This window comes from Cherax quadricarinatus, chromosome 3 (genome assembly GCF_038502225.1).
Source record: "Cherax quadricarinatus isolate ZL_2023a chromosome 3, ASM3850222v1, whole genome shotgun sequence".
In the NCBI taxonomy this organism is placed as follows: Eukaryota; Metazoa; Arthropoda; class Malacostraca; order Decapoda; family Parastacidae; genus Cherax; species Cherax quadricarinatus.
The window spans coordinates 73,521,556-73,546,257 of NC_091294.1; positions in this window are offsets into that span (position 1 = coordinate 73,521,556).

A 24,702-nucleotide genomic window follows, 5' to 3' on the forward strand; every position below is an offset into this window, starting at 1 on the left:
TATTTCCCTGTATATTAAAACTCGCTAACCAGAGAATACTGGGTATTTAAGTCCTCCAGGTTACCCGTAAGTGTTTAATTTCTCTGTTTTTAATTGGGTTTAAAAGTTAGCAGGGAAAGGTGGGCGGATTACTGACCAGTATATTGTTTATCAGTTGATTATGAGACCCGTGTCAGGAGGCAACATGTTCTTTCCTGACGAATAAACCACTACCAAATATTCAATAAAAATTGTGATTTTAACTAAATTCTGGAGAGAATAAAATATAAAACGTTTTCTAGTTGATAATCAGAATTTCAGTGAAAAGTTGAACAATAAATTATTTAAAAAAAAGTCATCTTAACTCACAGGTTATTTTAACTAATGTAAGGTTTTATATGTTGGTCTTTTACCAGTGTGTGGTCTTACCAGTGTGTGGTCTTACCAGTGTGTGGTGGTTACCAGTGTGTGGTCTTACCAGTGTGTGGTGGTTACCAGTGTGTGGTCTTACCAGTGTGTGGTCTTACCAGTGTGTGGTCTTACCAGTGTGTGGTCTTACCAGTGTGTGGTCTTACCAGTGTGTGGTGGTTACCAGTGTGTGGTCTTACCAGTGTGTGGTCTTACCAGTGTGTGGTGGTTACCAGTGTGTGGTCTTACCAGTGTGTGGTCTTACCAGTGTGTGGTCTTACCAGTGTGTGGTCTTACCAGTGTGTGGTCTTACCAGTGTGTGGTCTTACCAGTGTGTGGTCTTATGAGAATTTTTAACTCACATGTGGACTTAAAACAGATGTGGTCTTTTCATATAACTCTTATATAGTTTTAATTCGTATGTGGTCATGAGTGGTGTGAAATAGTGTGTATGAGTTAGACAAGGGCGTTGAAGAGCACTTCCATGAAGAATAACATCCCCACCTTCTGAGAAATATGTTGTCTTCATTATGCAGGACCGAGGAAATGTCTGAGGTAAAAATACACGAGAAGAGAAAGAGAAACTGTGTGTGTGTGTGTGTGTGTGTGTGTGTGTGTGTGTGTGTGTGTGTGTGTGTGTGTGTGTGTGTGTGTGTGTGTGTGTGCGTGTGTGTGTGTGTGTTAGGAAGGGCAGCAGATGTCAAGAGTCTTGGCAGTGGTGGTTTGTCTGCTTAAATTCAAGACCGTCGTCAGTATATTTAAGTGAAGTTGGTGCTTGCGCCTCAAAGTGTTTTATAATGAGGATGCTGGTAGTCGCCTCTTTCATAATTTTCAGCTTAGGATAAATTATAGAGTTTAACTTTGTTATAACATGACTAAATTTCCTTGTATCAGTTCTAAAATCGTAGTCATAGATAAGTCATGGAAAATACTTACCTCCTTTCACTTTTATCTAAAGTTCTTACACAAACCTATTGGATGTTCTGTCTCCTGAAACTCTTAACCTCCTTTATTCCCCTTTTTCCACTCTTTCTGGGGACGATCACTACTGCTTCTTACCTTCATACCAGAGTTATATACCCTCCTAAGCCTCCTATTTTGCATGTCTAAGTCATCTCAACTGCCCCTCCTCAGCCCTCTGAGTATTACTTTTGTTAACTCCACATCTTCTAAATATCTACGATCCAGATTCTCTGCATAATATTCACAGCACATATCGCCGTGAAGCACTACATCTACACCGCTTCCAGGCTTCTCCTCACTGCAATTCTTTACATCCAAGTAATTAATATGGCTATACTCTGGTACATTCAGCTTTTAACCTCCATGGGTAAAATTCTTTATCTCTATAGTTCACTCAATGCATCACCCACCTTTCTTTCTCGTTCACGTATGCTATTCTGTGGTTCACCTCGTCTTTCTTGGACCCATCCGCCCACAAGTCCACTAACAATTATTTGAACACATTTACCTCTTCCATACTCCCTCCAGTCTGAATTCCAAACTTTCATTACCTAATCTTTTATTGGTTACTCTCATCGTATTACTTTTCCTAAGTTTTTTATTAATTTCCTTGTCTGCATACCTCCCTGGAGTCTTCAACTATCATTTGCATCTTTTCTTCAGGCTCTCACAAAAATATCGTATCATCGGCAAAGAGCAACTGTGACAGCACCCTCTTTGTATTAAATTTGTTATCTATTAATCCCACACCTCTCGCCAGCACCCTGGCATGCACTTCTTTTACCTCTTTAAGTATGTTAACCGCTGTGACATCACACATCCTTCTTTAAGACCTTTTGCTAGAAAATAATGCTCCCTCTGACTCACGAAATCGTAGTGACACGATTGCAAACAAATCAAACCACGGGTGGGGATTGAACCCGCGGTCAGAGAGTCGTAAAACTCCAGACCGACGCGTTATCCACTGGGCCAGCTGGCTACAATAAACCTCATCCAACTAGGTATATTATACACCATAGGAAGATTAGAATAGGCACCACTGGTGACCTTTGCTAACTATATATTATTTATTTTATTATCACACTGGCCGATTCCCACCAAGGCAGGGTGGCCCGAAAAAGAAAAACTTTCACCATCATTCACTCCATCACTGTCTTGCCAGAAGGGTGCTTTACACTACAGTTTTTAAACTGCAACATTAACACCCCTCCTTCAGAGTGCAGGCACTGTACTTCCCATCTCCAGGACTCAAGTCCGGCCTGCCGATTTCCCTGAACCCCTTCTGAGGCCTCATTTAGATTATGAGGCCTCATTTAGATTATCTGAGGCCTCATTTAGATTATTTTGAGGCCTCATTTAGATTATGCTGCTCAGTTTTGGTCCCCTTACTACAGGATGGACATAGACTCATTAGAGAACATACAGAGAAGAATGACTAAAATGATTTACTGTGTAAGGAACCTCCCGTATGAAGATAGACTTAAAGCCTTAAATCTCCACTCTCTGGAGAGGCGTAGAATGAGGGGAGATATCATTGAAGTGTATAAGTGGATGACGGGCATAAACAAGGGAGACATTAGTAAAGTACTGAGGGTGTCGAACCAGGTAAGAACCAGGAATAATGGATTTAAGTTGGATAAATTTAGATTTAGAAAGGACATAGGTAAGTACTGGTTTTCTAACAGAGTTGTAGATGCGTGGAACAGTCTTCCCAGTGGGGTGATAGAGGCTAGGACCTTGGGTAGCTTTAAGAAGAGACTGGACAAATATATGAGTGGGAGGGGCTGGGTTTGATTGGTGTCATGGGGTACGGGAGTTATTTCTTGGGTAGCTTTAGGTAGATGTCGTTTTGATAAGGACCTGCCTCGTATGGGCCAGTAGGCCTTCTGCAGTGCTCCTACATTCTTATGTTCTTATGTTCTTATAAATGTTACTTTGCTCACACTCCAACAGCACGTCAAGTATTAAAAACCATTTGTCTCCATTCACTCCTATCAAACACGCTCACGCATGCCTGCTGGAAGTCCAAGCCCCTCGCACACAAAACCTCCTTTACCCCCTCCCTCCAACCTTTCCTAGGCCGACCCCTACCCCGCCTTCCTTCCACTACAGACTGATACACTCTTTAAGTCACTCTGTTTCGCTCCATTCTCTCTACATGTCCGAACCACCTCAACAACCCTTCCTCAGCCCTCTGGACAACAGTTTTGGTAATCCCGCACCTCCTAACTTCCAAACTACGAATTCTCTGCATTATATTCACACCACACATTGCCCTCAGACATGACATCTCCACTGCCTCCAGCCTTCTCCTCGCTGCTACATTCATCACCCATGCTTCACACCCATATAAGAGCGTTGGTAAAACTATACTCTCATACATTCCCCTCTTTGCCTCCAAGGACAAAGGTCTTTGTCTCCACAGACTCCTAAGTGCACCACTCACCCTTTTCCCCTCATCAATTCTATGATTCACCTCATCTTTCATAGACCCATCCGCTGACACCTCCACTCCCAAATATCTGAATACATTCACCTCCTCCATACTCTCTCCCTCCAATCTGATATCCAATCTTTCATCACCTAATATATATATATATATATATATATATATATATATATATATATATATATATATATATATATATATATATATATATATATATATATATATATATATATATATATATATATATATATATATATATATATATATATATATATATATATATATATATATATATATATATATATATATATATATATATATATAATTCGTACACACTCTTGTCCATTTCTCTCTGTACAAAGGTACTTTGCATTTATCTGCGAATCCTTAGGTACATTGCCATCTGTCAGGCATATAGTGAACAAATGCACCATTCACTCCTAACCTTGTTCAGTCTCACATCTCTGTCTTCAATTCCATTTGTCTCAGTTGCTGTACTCCGCTTTTATCTATCAACTGCCTCACGCATTTCCACCATTCTTGCATCTTGTTCCACATCAAACATCTCCCAGCTTTTGTTTTTATCTGCTAAATCCATATGTTCAGTCTCCTTTCGCAATTTATTATTCTTGGTTCAAAGCTTTTTCTTATTCTCAGTAAAATTTATTGATATATCCTCTCCCACTCTCACTGGTTTTCTATTTGCACTTTCTCACCACTCCTAAACCGCTCTCTCTCTCTCTCTCTCTCTCTCTCTCTCTCTCTCTCTCTCTCTCTCTCTCTCTCTCTCTCTCTCTCTCTCTCTCTCTCTCTCTCTCTCTCCACATCTCTGACTTCCCTATATTATTTCTACAATTTGTAAAACCTTTCACGTGCTAACTTTTTTCCCTCCCTTACCATCCTCTTTACATCAATCCACCAACTGTTTCTCTTTCTACTTGACCCACCCTCCTGCAGACAAACTTCTGCTACATATTTTAATATTACAAAATTAAATCTGTCCCGCACTTTTTCGACCCTTTCCTCATTACATGTAGTCTCTCTAGTCCACCTTTCTCCCAGTAGTTGCATACGTCTTACCCTATTTGTCTCTAACCTGCTAACTTTCACTTCAGTCTTACCTACTGATGTTCTCCTGGCACCTTATCTACTTTTTCCTCTCACTGTAGCTACCAGTTGATAACTAGATGTATTTCGGTCACTGCACGAAGGTATCCCCATTTCGGTCACTGCACGAAGGTATCCCCATTTCGGTCACTGCACGAAGGTATCCCCATTTCGGTCACTGCACGAAGGTATCCCCATTTCGGTCACTGCACGAAGGTATCCCCATTTCGGTCACTGCACGAAGGTATCCCCATTTCGGTCACTGCACGAAGGTATCCCCATTTCGGTCACTGCACGAAGGTATCCCCATTTCGGTCACTGCACGAAGGTATCCCCATTTCGGTCACTGCACGAAGGTATCCCCATTTCGGTCACTGCACGAAGGTATCCCCATTTCGGTCACTGCACGAAGGTATCCCCATTTCGGTCACTGCACGAAGGTATCCCCATTTCGGTCACTGCACGAAGGTATCCCCATTTCGGTCACTGCACGAAGGTATCCCCATTTCGGTCACTGCACGAAGGTATCCCCATTTCGGTCACTGCACGAAGGTATCCCCATTTCGGTCACTGCACGAAGGTATCCCCATTTCGGTCACTGCACGAAGGTATCCCCATTTCGGTCACTGCACGAAGGTATCCCCATTTCGGTCACTGCACGAAGGTATCCCCATTTCGGTCACTGCACGAAGGTATCCCCATTTCGGTCACTGCACGAAGGTATCCCCATTTCGGTCACTGCACGAAGGTATCACCATATAGCATAACCCCAGCACCATGCCTGTCAATCCACACGAAAAAACAGTGCAAAGTGTGGCATAAAGTGTCAGTGCAGTTAAAGAGTTGTTTTGAAGATTTAAATTGAATCAGGTTTGGTATAAGTTAACACATGTATACTAATATCTCAATTTCTTCAATATAAAAGGAAAGTAAGAATTACACAGCCCAAAACTAATCCAAACTTTTCAGTAAGAAACATCATGTTGGAAGTCAAACTGAAGAGGCTTTCAATTATTATATCAGAGAGAACATTATATCCAGCGGATAAAGTCTGAAGCCCCTCAGAATTTCTTTGATCAGTTTGTCACCTCCGGAGGGTGAAGCTAATTAGATGAGACACTCAGGAATGAGATGAGACACTCAGAAATGAGATGAGACACTCAGAAATGAGATGAGGCACTCAGAAATGAGATGAGACACTCAGAAATGAGATGAGGCACTCAGAAATGAGATGAGACACTCAGAAATGAGATGAGACACTCAGAAATGAGATGAGGCACTCAGAAATGAGATGAGACACTCAGAAATGAGATGAGACACTCAGAAATGAGATGAGACACTCAGAAATGAGATGAGACACTCAGAAATGAGATGAGACACTCAGAAATGAGATGAGACACTCAGGAATGAGATGAGACACTCAGAAATGAGATGAGGCACTCAGAAATGAGATGAGACACTCAGAAATGAGATGAGGCACTCAGAAATGAGATGAGACACTCAGAAATGAGATGAGGCACTCAGAAAGTATTGCATAAATACTAGTATAAATACTAGAAAAATGTTAGGTAACTAAGTGTGTATGTAGGTAAGTAACTTGAGTTTTAAACCACATATTAAGAGTGGTCTTGAGGACACATCGGTTACCATGGTTCAAACCTACATGAAGTCTAACGATGTGACTTAAACCTTACACAACCTGAAATAAAAGTGAAGATTCCCTTGAGGAAAACGCATTCTCAAAAAAAGTTTGAAGCCGATCAGAAGAGGCATTCTCGAGTTAATGTACGAAGTTTTATGCATTTCAGACGACGACCCGGCCATTAAACAGTGTTGATGTTTAAAATTATTTTATTTTATTCAGGGGAAAACGCTAAACCTGTAGGGTTTATATCGTGTGTGCGGAATGGGAGGCATTTACATTCATTTAGGGGAGAGACGATGGAAATTTCCTGAATCAAGAGTTCCTTAGCAGCATGTTAGAAAAAAAAACTCAATAATATATAATATTGCAACGAGACTAGTCCCGGAGCTATGTCCTACGAGGAGAAGTTAAGGGAAATCGACCTGATGACACTAGAGGAGAGGAGGGACAGAGGGGACATGATAATGACATATAAAATGTCGAAAGGAATCGACAAGGTGAACAGAGATAGGATTTTCCAGAGATGGGACACAGCAACAAGGGGTCACAATTGGGAGTTGACGACTCACATGGATGTTAGGAAGTATTTCTTCAGTCATAACGTTGTCAGGAAGTGGAATAGTCTGGATAGTGATGGAGGCAGGATCCATACATAGTTTTAAGAAGAGGTATGATAAAGCTCATGGAGCAGGGAGAGAGTGGGCCTCGTGGCGACCCGTGAAGAGGCGGGGCCAGGAGCTGTAACTCGACCCCTGTAAGCACAAATAAGTGTGTACACAACACCAACTTTCTACATGGGACACAACAGTGATGAACGTCTCAAGTCAGACAGTAGGCTTCCTCCAGTTATCACAAGCAAAGAAAACCTAGGAATGGCCTGTGTAACGCTACTCATCGGGTCACCAAACACAGAAGTTCATACATGAAGCTTATACCGGACACGGTGCACCAGCATTTATAATTTAAAGTCAGTCGAATAAAGCGTTCTCGATCAAAATGGAAAATTCGGGAGAAAAGAGACAAAATTTTTCCTGAAATTTTCCAAAACTGGAAAAGTCTAGAGGTCGTCAGGTCCTAAAAACCATTTACCTACACTCACTTCTATCCAACACGCTCACACATTCCTGCTGGATGTCCAAGTCCCTCGTATAAAAAAAACCTCCTTTATCTCCTAACCCCCCCCCCCCCATCCTTTCCTAGGACGACCTATATCCTCTCTTCCCTTCACTACAGATTTATACATCCTGCAAGTCATTCTATTTTACTCCATCCTCTCTAAATATTCAAACCACCTCAACAACTTCTCTTCAGCTCTCTGGATAATACTCTTAGAAACTCAACACTTAATCTCCAACCTACGAATTCTCTGCACACTACACATTGCCCTCAGACACGACATCTTCACTACTACTAGCCTCCTTGCTGTAACATTCACAACCCAAGTTTCACATTCGTATAAGAATGTTGGTGCCACTATACTCTCACACATTCCCCATTTTGCCTCCATAGATGAAGTTCTTTGTCTTCACAGAGTCGTCAGTCCAACACCCACCTTTTTTCTTTCACCAGTATTATGCTTCACCTTGGTTTTTCATAGACCAAACTACTGACACGTCCACTCCCAAATATCTGAACACATTCAATTCATACTCCCTCCAATCTGATGTGTAATCTTTCATTACCTCATCTTTTTGTCACCCTCATCACCTTGCTCTTTCCTACCTTCAATTTTAATTTCTTTCTTTTACATACCCTGCCAGATTCACCCACAAACCTTTACACCTTTAGATTCTATATATTTTCAGCCCACACCTTCCCCCAACACCCTAGATTGGTTATGAAATGACAAGAACTACTAAAAACTATAATTATCAGATCATAAAAATTGTATAATATATAAAAATGAGAAAAAAGAGTTTATAAGCAACACTTCTGCAAGCGGCAGGACTCGATGTTGCCATCAGGTTAGCATTAAGTGCCAACTTAATACTTACCTAATTTGCAACCCCATCCAGAAATATGATAAACAACCATGGTGATATCACACATACTTGTCTCAGGTCCACTTTTACTGGGAAATAATCTTCCTCTCTCCTACACACACGAATCTAAGCTTCACTATCCTCATAAAAAGTCTTAACAACATTCAGTAGCCTGTCACCTATTCACTTGTAACATCTGACACCTTGCTTCCCTATTCACCATATATATGTCGTGCCGAATAGGTAAAACTTGCGATTTTGGCTTAAATAGCAACGCTCTTCTTGCCGAATAAGGCAAGCGAAAATTTGTGTATGCAATAATTTCGCAAAAATCATTCTGAATCTGACGAGAAAAATATTTTACACTGTTTATTATTAAATTACTGTAAACTTATCTAAAATCTATTTGGTTTGATTAGGCTAAATTAAATTGCGCTTATTATAATAAGGTTAGTTAAGTTTCCTAACGTTCTTTAGGTACAAAATCATCAATTTTTATATTATAAATTAAAAAAAATGTATCTTTAAATGTATAAGAGAAAATTTTAGAAAGGACTTAATTTTAAATGAGTTCTTGCTAATTGACCAGTTTTACCTATTCGGCACGACATATATACATATACATATATATATATATATAAACACTGATCTCTGGCTGAAGGAGACTCGAACCTACGAACCTTAGGACAAGGTACGCAGTGCTTTACCAATCTACCTACACTGGACCAATACCTTGGCGTGTATTGTTAAAATCTCTAGTAAGGCTGATGCATGCAGGGGATGAGATGAAAAGCTGTAAGCCTTCTCCCTGAAAGCTGGCTGCCTTGGATCAAACGTGTAGCGCAAGCTACACGCCAAGGTATTGGTCCAGTGTGGGTAGATTGGTAAAGCACTGCGTACCTTGTCCTAAGGTTCGTAGGTTCGAGTCTCCTTCAGCCAGAGATCAGTGTTTGTGTATATTTCGCATGCTCTCGCGAATTCCTTGCATATATATATATATATATATATATATATATATATATATATATATATATATATATATATATATATATATTGGTCGTTAAAGTCCCTGGTTGACAAAACTTCTCAGTAAATACAAAAAAAAAAAAAAAAAAATGCGTATTGTGCCTTATTCACATTCCAGGTTCATTGTTAAAAACCAGAGTTTCCACAACTATGTGATAGAGTGAGCACTGTTGCCAGCGTAGTTGGTGAGCCAGAGAGGTTCACTGTTGCCAGCGTAGTTGGTGAGCCAGAGAGGTTCACTGTTGCCAGTGTAGTTGGTGAGCCAGAGAGGTTCACTGTTGCCAGCGTAGTTGGTGAGCCAGAGAGGTTCACTGTTGCCAGCGTAGTTGGTGAGCCAGAGAGGTTCACTGTTGCCAGCGTAGTTGGTGAGCCAGAGAGGTTCACTGTTGCCAGCGTAGTTGGTGAGCCAGAGAGGTTCACTGTTGCCAGCGTAGTTGGTGAGCCAGAGAGGTTCACTGTTGCCAGTGTAGTTGGTGAGCCAGAGAGGTTCACTGTTGCCAGCGTAGTTGGTGAGCCAGAGAGGTTCACTGTTGCCAGCGTAGTTGGTGAGCCAGAGAGGTTCACTGTTGCCAGCGTAGTTGGTGAGCCAGAGAGGTTCACTGTTGCCAGCGTAGTTGGTGAGCCAGAGAGGTTCACTGTTGCCAGTGTAGTTGGTGAGCCAGAGAGGTTCACTGTTGCCAGCGTAGTTGGTGAGCCAGAGAGGTTCACTGTTGCCAGCGTAGTTGGTGAGCCAGAGAGGTTCACTGTTGCCAGTGTAGTTGGTGAGCCAGAGAGGTTCACTGTTGCCAGCGTAGTTGGTGAGCCAGAGAGGTTCACTGTTGCCAGCGTAGTTGGTGAGCCAGAGAGGTTCACTGTTGCCAGCGTAGTTGGTGAGCCAGAGAGGTTCGCTGTTGCCAGCGTAGTTGGTGAGCCAGAGAGGTTCACTGTTGCCAGCGTAGTTGGTGAGCCAGAGAGGTTCACTGTTGCCAGTGTAGTTGGTGAGCCAGAGAAGTTCACTGTTGCCAGTGTAGTTGGTGAGCCAGAAAGGTTCACTGTTACCAGCGTAGTTGGTGAGCCAGAGAGGTTCACTGTTGCCAGCGTAGTTCGTGAGCCAGAGAGGTTCACTGTTACCAGCGTAGTTGGTGAGCCAGAGAGGTTCACTGTTGCCAGCGTAGTTGGTGAGCCAGAGAGGTTCACTGTTACCAGCGTAGTTGGTGAGCAAGAGAGGTTCACTGTTACCAGCGTAGTTGGTGAGCCAGAGGTTCACTGTTGCCAGCGTAGTTGGTGAGCCAGAGAGGTTCACTGTTACCAGCGTAGTTGGTGAGCCAGAGTGGTTCATTGTTACAAGCGTAGTTGGTGAGCCAGAGAGGTTCACTGTTGCCAGCGTAGTTGGTGAGCCAGAGAGGTTCACTGTTACCAGCGTAGTTGGTGAGCCAGAGAGGTTCACTGTTACCAGCGTAGTTGGTGAGCCAGAGAGGTTCACTGTTACCAGCGTAGTTGGTGAGCCAGAGAGGTTCACTGTTACCATCGTAGCTGATGAGCCAGTGTGGTTCACTGTTACCATCGTAGCTGATGAGCCAGTGTGGTTCACTGTTACCATCGTAGCTGATGAGCCAGTGTGGTTCACTGTTACCATCGTAGCTGATGAGCCAGTGTGGTTCACTGTTACCATCGTAGCTGATGAGCCAGTGTGGTTCACTGTTACCATCGTAGCTGATGAGCCACTGTGGTTCACTGTTACCATCGTAGCTGATGAGCCAGTGTGGTTCACTGTTACCATCGTAGCTGATGAACCAGTGTGGTTCAATGTTACCATCGTAGCTGATGAGCCACTGTGGTTCACTGTTACCATCGTAGCTGATGAGCCAATGTGGTTCACTGTTACCATCGTAGCTGATGAACCAGTGTGGTTCACTGTTACCATCGTAGCTGATGAACCAGAGAGGTTCACTGTTACCATCGCAGCTGATGAGCCAGTGTGGTTCACTGTTACCATCGTAGCTGATGAACCAGAGAGGTTCATTGTTACCATCGTAGCTGATGAACCAGAGAGGTTCATTGCTACCATCGTAGCTGATGAACCAGAGAGGTTCATTGTTACCATCGTAGCTGATGAACCAGAGAGGTTCACTGTTACCATCGTAGCTGATGAACCAGAGAGGTTCATTGTTACCATCGTAGCTGATGAACCAGAGAGGTTCATTGCTACCATCGTAGCTGATGAACCAGAGAGGTTCACTGTTACCATCGTAGCTGATGAACCAGAGAGGTTCACTGTTACCATAGTAGCTGATGAACCAGAGAGGTTCACTGTTACCATCGTAGCTGATGAACCAGAGAGGTTCACTGTTACCATCGTAGCTGATGAACCAGAGAGGTTCACTGTTACCATCGTAGTTGATGAACCAGAGAGGTTCACTGTTACCATCGTAGCTGATGAACCAGAGAGGTTCATTGTTACCATCGTAGCTGATGAACCAGAGAGGTTCATTGTTACCATCGTAGCTGATGAACCAGAGAGGTTCACTGTTACCATCGTAGCTGATGAACCAGAGAGGTTCACTGTTACCATCGTAGATGATGAACCAGAGAGGTTCATTGTTACCATCGTAGCTGATGAACCAGATAGGTTCACTGTTACCATCGTAGATGATGAACCAGAGAGGTTCACTGTTACCATTGTAGCTGATGAACCAGTGTGGTTCACTGTTACTATCGTAGCTGATGAACCAGAGAGGTTCATTGTTACCATCGTAGCTGATGAACCAGAGAGGTTCACTGTTACCATCGTAGCTGATGAACCAGAGAGGTTCATTGTTACCATCGTAGCTGATGAACCAGAGAGGTTCATTGTTACCATCGTAGCTGATGAACCAGAGAGGTTCATTGTTACCATCGTAGCTGATGAACCAGAGAGGTTCACTGTTATCATCGTAGATGATGAACCAGAGAGGTTCACTGTTACCATTGTAGCTGATGAACCAGTGTGGTTCACTGTTACCATCGTAACTGATGAACCAGAGAGGTTCACTGTTACCATCGTAGCTGATGAACCAGAGAGGTTCACTGTTACCATCGTAGCTGATGAACCAGAGAGGTTCACTGTTACCATCGTAGCTGATGAACCAGAGAGGTTCACTGTTACCATCGTAGCTGATGAACCAGAGAGGTTCACTGTTACCATCGTAGCTGATGAACCAGAGAGGTTCACTGTTACCATCGTAGCTGATGAACCAGAGAGGTTCACTGTTACCATCGTAGCTGATGAACCAGAGAGGTTCACTGTTACCATCGTAGCTGATGAACCAGAGAGGTTCACTGTTACCATCGTAGCTGATGAACCAGTGTGGTTCACTGTTACCATCGTAGCTGATGAACCAGAGAGGTTCACTGTTACCATCGTAGCTGATGAACCAGAGAGGTTCACTGTTACCATCGTAGCTGATGAACCAGAGAGGTTCACTGTTACCATCGTAGCTGATGAACCAGAGAGGTTCACTGTTACCATCGTAGCTGATGAACCAGAGAGGTTCACTGTTACCATCGTAGCTGATGAACCAGAGAGGTTCACTGTTACCATCATAGCTGATGAACCAGAGAGGTTCACTGTTACCATCGTAGCTGATGAACCAGTGTGGTTCACTGTTACCATCGTAGCTGATGAACCAGTGTGGTTCACTGTTACCATCGTAGCTGATGAACCAGAGAGGTTCACTGTTACCATCGTAGCTGATGAACCAGAGAGGTTCACTGTTACCATCGTAGCTGATGAACCAGAGAGGTTCACTGTTACCATCGTAGCTGATGAACCAGAGAGGTTCACTGTTACCATCGTAGCTGATGAACCAGTGTGGTTCACTGTTACCATCGTAGCTGATGAACCAGTGTGGTTCACTGTTACCATCGTAGCTGATGAACCAGAGAGGTTCACTGTTACCATCGTAGCTGATGAACCAGATAGGTTCACTGTTACAATCGTAGCTGATGAACCAGAGAGGTTCACTGTTACAATCGTAGCTGATGAACCAGAGAGGTTCACTGTTACCATCGTAGCTGATGAACTCTGGTTGTAGAAAATAAGTGTCACGATATTTTGTTCCAGATTCGTATTTTTGTGGCATCAAATAAAAACCTATGTTCACATGCCCAGAAAAAATAATAGATAATATAATTCCGCAAAATTTGTATGGAAATTATATATTTTTTATAATGTATCTGAAGGCAGTTACCTTTTTTTTTTATTAAGTAACGTTATTTCAATTACAATAAATTTTTATTTGTTTTTGGAGTGGAGTTGGTTGAGCGTCCATTGTTTAGGTAAATAGAAATGCAGTATGCGTGGTTTGCAAAGCAATGGAATTAAAGACGGGAGTGAACAGCTATTGCAACCTAGCAACTATAGCATACACTAACCATCAAGTAATATTTCCTATTTAAATATTGTTCAGTAAGTCCCAATACTCGGCAGTTCGCGGCTCAGTCTGCTGGAATCAAGAGAAAAACCGCAATTCGAAATTTTTTAATGTATTTTGTACTGCAATGTCGAAGATTATTAGCGATGGAAAGTGTGTTAGGAACTCTTATGGAGAAGCAGATGAACTTCAAGTCAGGAACATGCACTGATAAGCACTTGAGTACCAAGAGATCCAGGAGAAAGCAAGTTGTCAGAGTCAAGGATGTGTGATGAAATCTCTGTCTTGTGACGCTGCCAAGTTTTAAACGTGAAGAGAAAAGAAGAAATTTTTTTTAAACGACACAGTTTGGAGTTGATGAGACACTCGGAGAATGTGTAAGGCTGAAAAATGTTGACAGGAAGAAAAAGTGTGTATTTGTGTGTGTGTGTGTGTGTGTGTGTGTGTGTACTTGCCTAATTATACTCACAGATGCAGGGGTCGAGTCACACTCCTGGCCCCGCCTCTTCACTGGTCGCTTTTAGGTCCACTCTCTTCTCCATGAGCTTTATCATACCTCTTCTTAAAGCTATGGATGGACCCTGCCTCCACTACATCACTCTCCAGACTATTCCACTTCCTGACAACTCCACGATTTCTAATTGTGACCCCTTGTGACTGTGTCCCATCTCTGAAACATCCTGTCTCCGTCCACCCTGTCAGTTCCTCTCAGTATTTTATATGTTATCATGTTCTCCCCTATACTCCATTGTCGTTAGGTCGAATTCCATTAACCTCTCCTCGTATGACGTGCCCGTTAGTTCCGGGACTAGTCTTGTTGCAAACCTTTGCACTTTCTCTAATTTCTTGACGTGTGGGTTTCATACTGGTGCTGCATACTCCAATATGGGTCTGACGTACACGGTGTACAGAGTCTTGAACGATGCGTGTGTGTGTCTAAGAAACAGACACAGTGAAAGAGAGAGAGAGAGAGAGAGAGAGAGAGAGAGAGAGAGAGAGAGAGAGAGAGAGAGAGAGAGAGAGAGCTAAGGAGAACAAAAGCTACCTGCAGGTGCTCTCAAGAGTCTTGGGAGCAAACTTGCCTGTTTTAATTTAAAGTTCTCGCCAGAACACACAAGTGAGCTCGGAGCGTGGGTCTCCAGCTGTTTTATGCTCAGGTTCCAGGTAGACGTCTCCTCTTAATTCTTAGCTTAAGTTAAATTATAGAGTTTAAAGTTATAATGTTACCTGGATTCGTTGAATCGCTTCTAACCTTCAGTTTGTCTGAAAGGACAATATCATATGAACACGATAATCCACGCCCAGGTCAGTGATGGATCTCAACAAAACACCGTGAAGTCGTCTCTACCCCAGATTACCGAACCTTCGCTCATATCTACACAGTCTATGTGATGAACAAACAGAACCAGGTTTTACCTATATATATATATATATATATATATATATATATATATATATATATATATATATATATATATATATATATATATGTATATATATATATATATATATATAAATTGACAAAACATTCACAAAAATACGATACAAAGTAAAACAACATAGGTAACTCAGCGCTACATCTCGAATACTTCGTCCAGCTCCCCGGCGGTGGGCCGCGTGCCCAGAATGCTGCAGGCATTTCCTCTCTGGATCGCAACACTGAGTCTCTGAAAGAGGAAGCTGGTCGCCCTGTGGTCCTTGGTTTCTATGATGAGCTTTTCACCTAGCTCTTTGAGGAACTTTAGAGCACACTTGCACCATGCTCCAAGGGACTCCGACCCTATTGGAATGAAGTTATAGCAAGGGGGAAGGTCTTCATATTTGCGGATCTTCTGAGTCTCCCTGTGGCTGGCAGCTCCACCCCCTTCCACTACGGAGTATGGCAAGTAGGTGTCTACCAATGTGGCGGCACATGTGTAGTCCCAGGCAATCTGCTTTCCATCCTTCCACGGTAGCATAGTGGCTCCATCAGTACGCTTTAGACTTCCGTCAGACCTCTGCACTTGGGGTTCCCGTTGAGCTGGGCAACGGGCTGTGGCGAGGCTTCTCTTTATTCTATATATATATATATATATATATATATATATATATATATATATATATATATATATATATGTCGTGCCGAATATGTAAAACTGGTCAATTAGCAAGAACTCATTTAAAATTAAGTCCTTTCTGAAATTTTCTCTTATACGTTTAAAGATATATTTTTTTCATTAATGTTGATGTAAAAATTTTTAATTTTGCACCAAAAGTATCTTAGAAAACTTACCTAACTTTATTATAACAAGAACAGTTTATTTTAGCCTAATCCAACTAAATATATTTTAGATTTGTTTACAATAATTTAATACTAAACAAACACAGTGAAATATATTTTTTTTCGTTAGGTTCAAAATGATTTTGGCGAAATTATTGCATACACAAATTTTCGCTTGTCCTACATGGCAAGATGAGCGTTGCTATTTAAGCCAAGATCGCAAGTTCTGCCTATTCGGCACGACATACATATATATATATATATATATATATATATATATATATATATATATATATATATATATATATATATATATATATATATATATATATATATATATATATATATATATATATATATATATATATATATATATATATATATATATATATATATATATATATAATGTCGTGCGGAATAGGTAAAATTGGTCAATTAGCAAGAACTCATTTAAAATTAAGTCCTTTCTAAAATTTTCCCTCATACGTTTAAAGATATTTGTTTTTCATTTATGTTAATAAAAAAAAAATAATAATTTTGTACCAAAAGAACCTTAGAGAACTTACCTAACCTTATTATAACAAGCACAATTTAATTTAGCCTAATCCAACTAAATATATTTTAGGTAAGTTTATATGAATATTTCAGAAGTCAAGGTTATAACAGAGAACGCAAAGAGCTACATAATTCTGTCATCCATTTTCTGACACTTGAGAGATATGGATAACAGAAAATGAATATGAGCATTCGTCACCTAAGACGGTACCTACAGCTGTCAATTTTTTTTGATCTCGATGAAAACCCAGAATGACAGAGTGTCTGGGAAGAGACATGGACATCAGGAGAGCCGAAAAACGGACCGCAAGTGAGCTCTTGGAGGCGAAGGGGAATTGATGACCTGGAACCGTAGAGCTACGGACCAAGAAATCAAGAAAGCCGAAGACCGAGAACGCTAACGAGTTGGAGGGAAGGAAGGCGAAGAGCAGAACAGCAGGAGAGCTGGAAAACTGGAGACAGGTGAAGAGCAGGAGAGCCGGATAACCGGTGAGCTGAAGAGCTGAAAACGAGGAGAACGCTGGAGAACAAACAAGCGAGAGAGTTGGCTAGTAGGAGAGATGGAGAAGTGAACTGGAACGAAAATGAGCTGCAGATTAGAATAGAGAACAGCTTACATAAAATCTGGAAACTAGGAAAAGCTTAGCAGAAAAGCGCGGAAGCTGGAGAGCTGAAGAGTAGAACTTAAGAGCTGGAGAGCAGGGCATCTGGTGAGCTGGAGTGCCCAAAAGAGAGCTGTACAGCAGGAAAGCTGCAGAGCTGGAGGCCAACACGACCAGAGAGGAGATGACAGAAAAATACTGCGTACTAAACATTGTTTTAATAATTTTTAAATAGCACTTTATTAAGACTGGGTGGAAAAAACACTCACCTTTTTTTATTCCGATAATCCAGGATGGTGCAGGGAATAAGGTCAGAGGTCAGGGTGTACGTGAAGGTCAGAGGCCAGGGTGTACGTGAAGGTCAGTGGTCAGGGTGTACGTGAAGGTCAATCAGGGTGAGTCTAAGGTCAGGGGTCAGGGTGAACGTGAAGGTCACAGGTCAGAGTAAGTATAAAGATCAAAGGTCAGGGTGAGTATGAAGGCCATAAGTAGGGTGAGTGTAAAGGTCGGAGGTCAGGGTGAACGTAAAGGTCACAGAATGTTGAAAAAGTCATGGTTACGAGAAGTGACAGAGTATTTAGCGAACCACTGCATATTAAACTACGGCTTATTTTACCTTGGATTATTGGACCATGACTTATTTAACCATGGATTATTGGATCATGGGTTTCTGAACAAGAACCAAGTATATGACTCACCTACAAGTTGGTTAAGAGACACAAAGTCTCTTCTAATACTCTCCATGCGAATCCTACTGCCTTCATTGCTCTAGGGAAGAGACACTTCATAAAGGCATTAGGTCCTCTATTTTTTGGCTTATCTGCTACAACAGCTTCTAACCGGACTCTCGTGGCTACGGAAGAACATCGACGGATGCTACCCACCAGATCTACCAGGCTTGTCTAGTTGTTTTCACATTGAGAATGAAGGCACTCTTGATGGAGTCGCCGTATTACGATATATACGAGGCCCTTGGGTCAATATACCTCTATTCGCTATTCTTTGTCTTCAGTATTGAACTTTTCACTGCAGGAGACTATGAACATCAAAATGGTATACAATACCGACAGGTTGGTAGGTAAGACACAAAGGCAACAGTTAGGCAACTTTATTCCGAAACGTTTCGCCTACACAGTAGGCTTCTTCAGTCGAATACAGAAAGTAGGCAGGAACAGTAGAGATGTGAAGACGATGTAATCAGTCCATCACCCTACCAACCTGTCGGTATTGTATACCATTTTGATGTTCATCTTGTCAGACACTGCAACACATGGCATCTTGGTACAGAAAACACCTTGGACAACCCTTTCAAGTGAGAACTGTTTGATCTGAGAGGGACCTGACCTCTCAGTGGCTACGTTCTCACTACTACTACTACTCTGCACCTCTCCTTCCGACAGTATTTAAGTCTCCACACTGTCCCTTGATCTTCAGATAGTTCCTGACTATGGAACTGAATTTCTCCAGGCCGAGGGACTGACAACCTCAAAATTCTACGACTTCAAGGGTGATGGACTGATTACATCGTCTTCACATCTCTACTGTTCCTTCCTACTTTCTGTATTCGACTGAAGAAGCCTACTGTGTAGGCGAAACGTTTCGGAATAAATTTGCCTAACTATTGCCTTTGTGTCTTACCTACCAAGCAGTAGACTATGCTGTCTATGCCTTTTAATGCAGTGTCTGCTGTATAATTGTGTTAGGATATTCAGTTTTTCCTCATTAGACACAGTATATACGTCACTTCTCCACACATATGCTGTACTTTTCTCAAGACTGATGGACTGAACATATCGACTTAAAGCTGAGGGACTGAACACCTTAACTCCCCATCTTTCACTATTCATCTCTGTATCGGACTGAGGAAACCACTTGTTGGCGAAACGTTTCCACAATAAAGATTCCCAAATATTGCAAAAGAGTTTAATTCTTCAACTTATCGGTTTTCGAAACTATTTACATCATAGGTAATCTATTGTTATGGTTTTGGTGATAGATAGATATGGGTTTCTGATTAATTATATTTTTATGTTAAGAGTAGATATTTGTGTTTAATTTTAAATAAAATATCAAAACCTGTCATTTTATTTATTTATTTTATGATTATTTCTGTTTTCTCTTTATTTTTTAGTAACGAAAAGTTTCTCACTTCCTTTCCCACCTTTATTTATTACATCTGTCTTAATCACATCTTCACCAGCTTATGTTTTTTTGGCCTTTCATTCTCCCTATTGTCTCACACTTCTAAATATTCACCTCTGGCTCTTCTTCTTTTTTCACTAGACGTTATTCTTCTCTGCCCACTTTATGGTATCGCCAACTTCTTTACATCATTTTACAACCTTAAATATTCTCTCTAGTTTTCCATTACCTCCCCGTTCTCATCTAACATGTCTCCTCTTTTCGTTAAATGTAAAGCATTATTTGCTTCTTAGGCTATCTGATCCTGTCTAACTATAAAACTCTTACTCGCAGCTGTTTATTGGCACTCATTCTCTCATTAGCTATCATTTTGCACAATCACCACTATCTTACATTCCATATTTTTTTTTTGTGCTTTCAGCATTTAATTTGCATTATGAAGAGTTCTTTCATTTGTTAGCTTTTGTCCCATACAACCTCTCGTTTTTACCTCACCATTCTACCAAGTATAACTCCTCCCTCCCTATAATTACAAACTGCTGCTGCGTACTCGAGCATACCATTCTTGAATCTACTCTATACTTCGACCTACTCTTTATTTCCCTATGGCCCGTCTCTTAACTATTAGTTGTCAGTATCTCCCACTGACTCTTTAATTATTTAGTACATTCAATTTCGCTTCTGTCATATCCACTGACGAATTTCTGGATGCACGCCAGTATGCGTACATGTACAAAACTCAACATCCGGAAGCCTATCCATCAATCTTTTATCAACCATAACATAGTCAAGCAAACTGCTGTTATTCTGCAGTACATTCTAAACAAATGTTATCTATCATTAAGTCTCCTACAAATAATTCGATTCGCCAGTGACCTTTGCTCCAGGGACTCCAAACTTACCTAGAATCCTCTGTACAACAGCCTCCCACACTGTTCCCATATAATTTACACAGCCTAGAACTCCTACTTCGAACATAATGAGCATCATGGAAAATAAGCAGATAAGATCATACCCAGTTAACCAAAAGCCTATTGTTTCATATATGTATAAACAGTTAAATTAATTATATTTTTATATTACGAGGCCCTTGTAAATGGTCCAAGTCGGACCGAAACGCCGTCGTAAGCTTCTCTCTTCTATGTGCGGGTTGTTTGTGTATCGTTCCAGTCACGGTATTGTGCCTTTTTGTTATTTATAAACAGTTATTTAGATTCCCACACAGTTTTTTGTATGCATGTTTGTACTGTTTCCATTGAGCATTTGTGAATTTTCTTTTTAATTTTTGTGTTGACCTTTCTGATGTTTCTGAAAGCAGTGTTAACAGTAAACTGTTTCAGAGACTGGAACTGAGGCTCAAATTACAAGATAAATTTAAAATACCAAGCCATTATTATCTTAAAATTTAGGGAAATGTAAAAGGTCTTTAAAAAAAAAATTAATTCAGACAATAGGAATATTAAGGATTAATTACTGATTCATAAATTTTGGTACTTTTCTGTCAAAGAAGATCAATAGGCTTAGTGCTGAAAAAGTCCATTAGGAATAGGCTACTTGAACGTATAAAAATGTACCTTATTCTTGACAGAACATCAACATATATTCGGAAATGACTGGTCATGCCTCACTATCCTCATATAGACAGGTTTTAGATTAACATATGACTTGCAGGATGAAAGGGATAGTTGGATAAAAAGAGTCACAATACCGTGACTGGAACGATACACAAGTAACCCGTACGATAGTTCGATATTGTATCCTCAGATCATGTTGTGTAAGAATGGTATATAATACCGACAAGATGAAATTAAGACACATGTGCAACATCTGGGTATCTTTATTGTAGACGTTTCGCCATCCAGTGGCTTTATCAATACAAATTCCAGGACATAACTTGAAGACAGTCTTCAAATTCCAGGACATAACTTGAAGACAGTCTTCAAATTCCAGGACATAACTTGAAGACAGTCTTCAGATTCCAGGACATAACTTGAAGACAGTCTTCAGATTCCAGGACATAACTTGAAGACAGTCTTCAAATTCCAGGACATAACTTGAAGACAGTCTTCAAATTCCAGGACATAACTTGAAGACAGTCTTCAAATTCCAGGACATAACTTGAAGACAGTCTTCAAATTCCAGGACATAACTTGAAGACAGTCTTCAGATTCCAGGACATAACTTGAAGACAGTCTTCAAATTCCAGGACATAACTTGAAGACAGTCTTCAAATTCCAGGACATAACTTGAAGACAGTCTTCAAATTCCAGGACATAACTTGAAGACAGTCTTCAAATTCCAGGACATAACTTGAAGACAGTCTTCAAATTCCAGGACATAACTTGAAGACAGTCTTCAAATTCCAGGACATAACTTGAAGACAGTCTTCAAATTCCAGGACATAACTTGAAGACAGTCTTCAAATTCCAGGACATAACTTGAAGACAGTCTTCAAATTCCAGGACATAACTTGAAGACAGTCTTCAAATTCCAGGACATAACTTGAAGACAGTCTTCAAATTCCAGGACATAACTTGAAGACAGTCTTCAAATTCCAGGACATAACTTGAAGACAGTCTTCAAGTTATGTCCTGGAATTTGTATTGATAAAGCCACTGGATGGCGAAACGTCTACAATAAAGATACCCAGATGTTTCACATGTGTCTTAACTTCATCTTCAGATCGTATAAACGACCTTTGGTAAGATGTGACATAAAAAGTTAACTAGCAATTTGGAGAATAAATTACAGAAAAGATAGACATATACTACGGTTTCAGACCGGGTGTCAGACCGAGGCGCGGGGGCGCTGACCCCCGAAATCCTCTCCAGGTATAATTATTATAATCATGGGGAACGCTAAACCCGTAGGATTATACAGCGCCTGTAGTGGGAGGGATGGAAGTAGGCCTGCTGCAGGGCTCCTCAATTTGTCTGAGCTCTACAATATTTGTCTGAGCTCTACAATATTTGTCTGAGCTGAGCTCTACAATATTTGTCTGAGCTCTACAATATTTGTCTGAGCTCTACAATATTTGTCTGAGCTGAGCTCTACAATATTTGTCTGAGCTCTACAATATTTGTCTGAGCTCTACAATATTTGTCTGAGCTCTACAATATTTGTCTGAGCTCTACAATATTTGTCTGAGCTGAGCTCTACAATATTTGTCTGAGCTCTACAATATTTGTCTGAGCTCTACAATATTTGTCTGAGCTCTACAATATTTGTCTGAGCTCTACAATATTTGTCTGAGCTCTACAATATTTGTCTGAGCTCTACAATATTTGTCTGAGCTCTACAATATTTGTCTGAGCTCTACAATACTTGTCATTCGGCTGAAGATGACCGGTGAACAAACGAAAAGTTTCAGCAGGGGGAAGACCTCGGTCAGATGACCAAAAGCTCCAGCTCTGGGTCGTCATATCACTAAGACTCGCGTCAGGATACACTTGTCCTGTTTCCTGACGAATCTTACCTAACCTAACCTAACCTAACCTAACCTAACCTAACCTAACCTAAATAACACTGAAAATACAGAGATCAATTACAGAAAGTTAGGAAGTGAACCGTTAAGGTGAAGTTGGACACGTGTGAACTTAACAGATAATTAATAAAAATATATTAACACCATTCACACGCACACTCACATGTACACTCACATGTACACTCACGTGTACACTCACATGTACACTCACATGTACACTCACGTGTACACTCACGTGTACACTCACATGTACACTCACATGTACACTCACATGTACACTCACATGTACGCTCGCATGTACGCTCACATGTACACTCACATGTACACTCACATGTACACTCACATGCACGCTCACATGTACACTCACATGTACACTCACATGTACACTCACATGTACACTCACGTGTACACTCACATGTACACTCACATGTACGCTCACGTGTACACTCACATGTACACTCACATGTACACTCACATGTACACTCACATGTACGCTCACATGTACACTCACATGTACACTCACATGTACACTCACATGTACACTCACATGTACGCTCACATGTACACTCACATGTACACTCACGTGTACACTCACATGTACACTCACGTGTACACTCACATGTACACTCACATGTACACTCACATGTACACTCACATGTACACTCACGTGTACACTCACGTGTACACTCACATGTACACTCACGTGTACACTCACATGTACACTCACATGTACACTCACGTGTACACTCACGTGTACACTCACATGTACACTCACATGTACACTCACATGTACACTCACATGTACACTCACATGTACACTCACATGTACACTCACATGTACACTCACGTGTACACTCACGTGTACACTCACATGTACACTCACATGTACACTCACATGTACACTCACGTGTACACTCACGTGTACACTCACATGTACACTCACGTGTACACTCACATGTACACTCACGTGTACACTCACATGTACACTCACATGTACACTCACGTGTACACTCACATGTACACTCACGTGTACACTCACATGTACACTCACGTGTACACTCACATGTACACTCACATGTACACTCACGTGTACACTCACGTGTACACTCACATGTACACTCACGTGTACACTCACGTGTACACTCACATGTACACTCACGTGTACACTCACGTGTACACTCACATGTACACTCACGTGTACACTCACGTGTACACTCACATGTACACTCACGTGTACACTCACATGTACGCTCACATGTACGCTCACATGTACGCTCACATGTACGCTCACATGTACACTCACATGTACGCTCACATGTACACTCACATGTACGCTCACATGTACGCTCACATGTACACTCACATGTACGCTCACATGTACGCTCACATGTACGCTCACATGTACACTCACATGCACGCTCACACGTACACTTACATGCACGCTCACATGTACGCTCACATGTACGCTCACATGTACACTCACATGCACGCTCACATGTACGCTCACATGTACGCTCACATGTACACTCACATGTACGCTCACATGTACACTCACATGTACGCTCACATGTATGCTCACATGTACGCTCACATGTACGCTCACATGTACACTCACATGTACACTCACATGTACACTCACATGTACGCTCACACGTACACTCACATGTACGCTCACATGTACGCTCACATGTACACTCACATGCACGCTC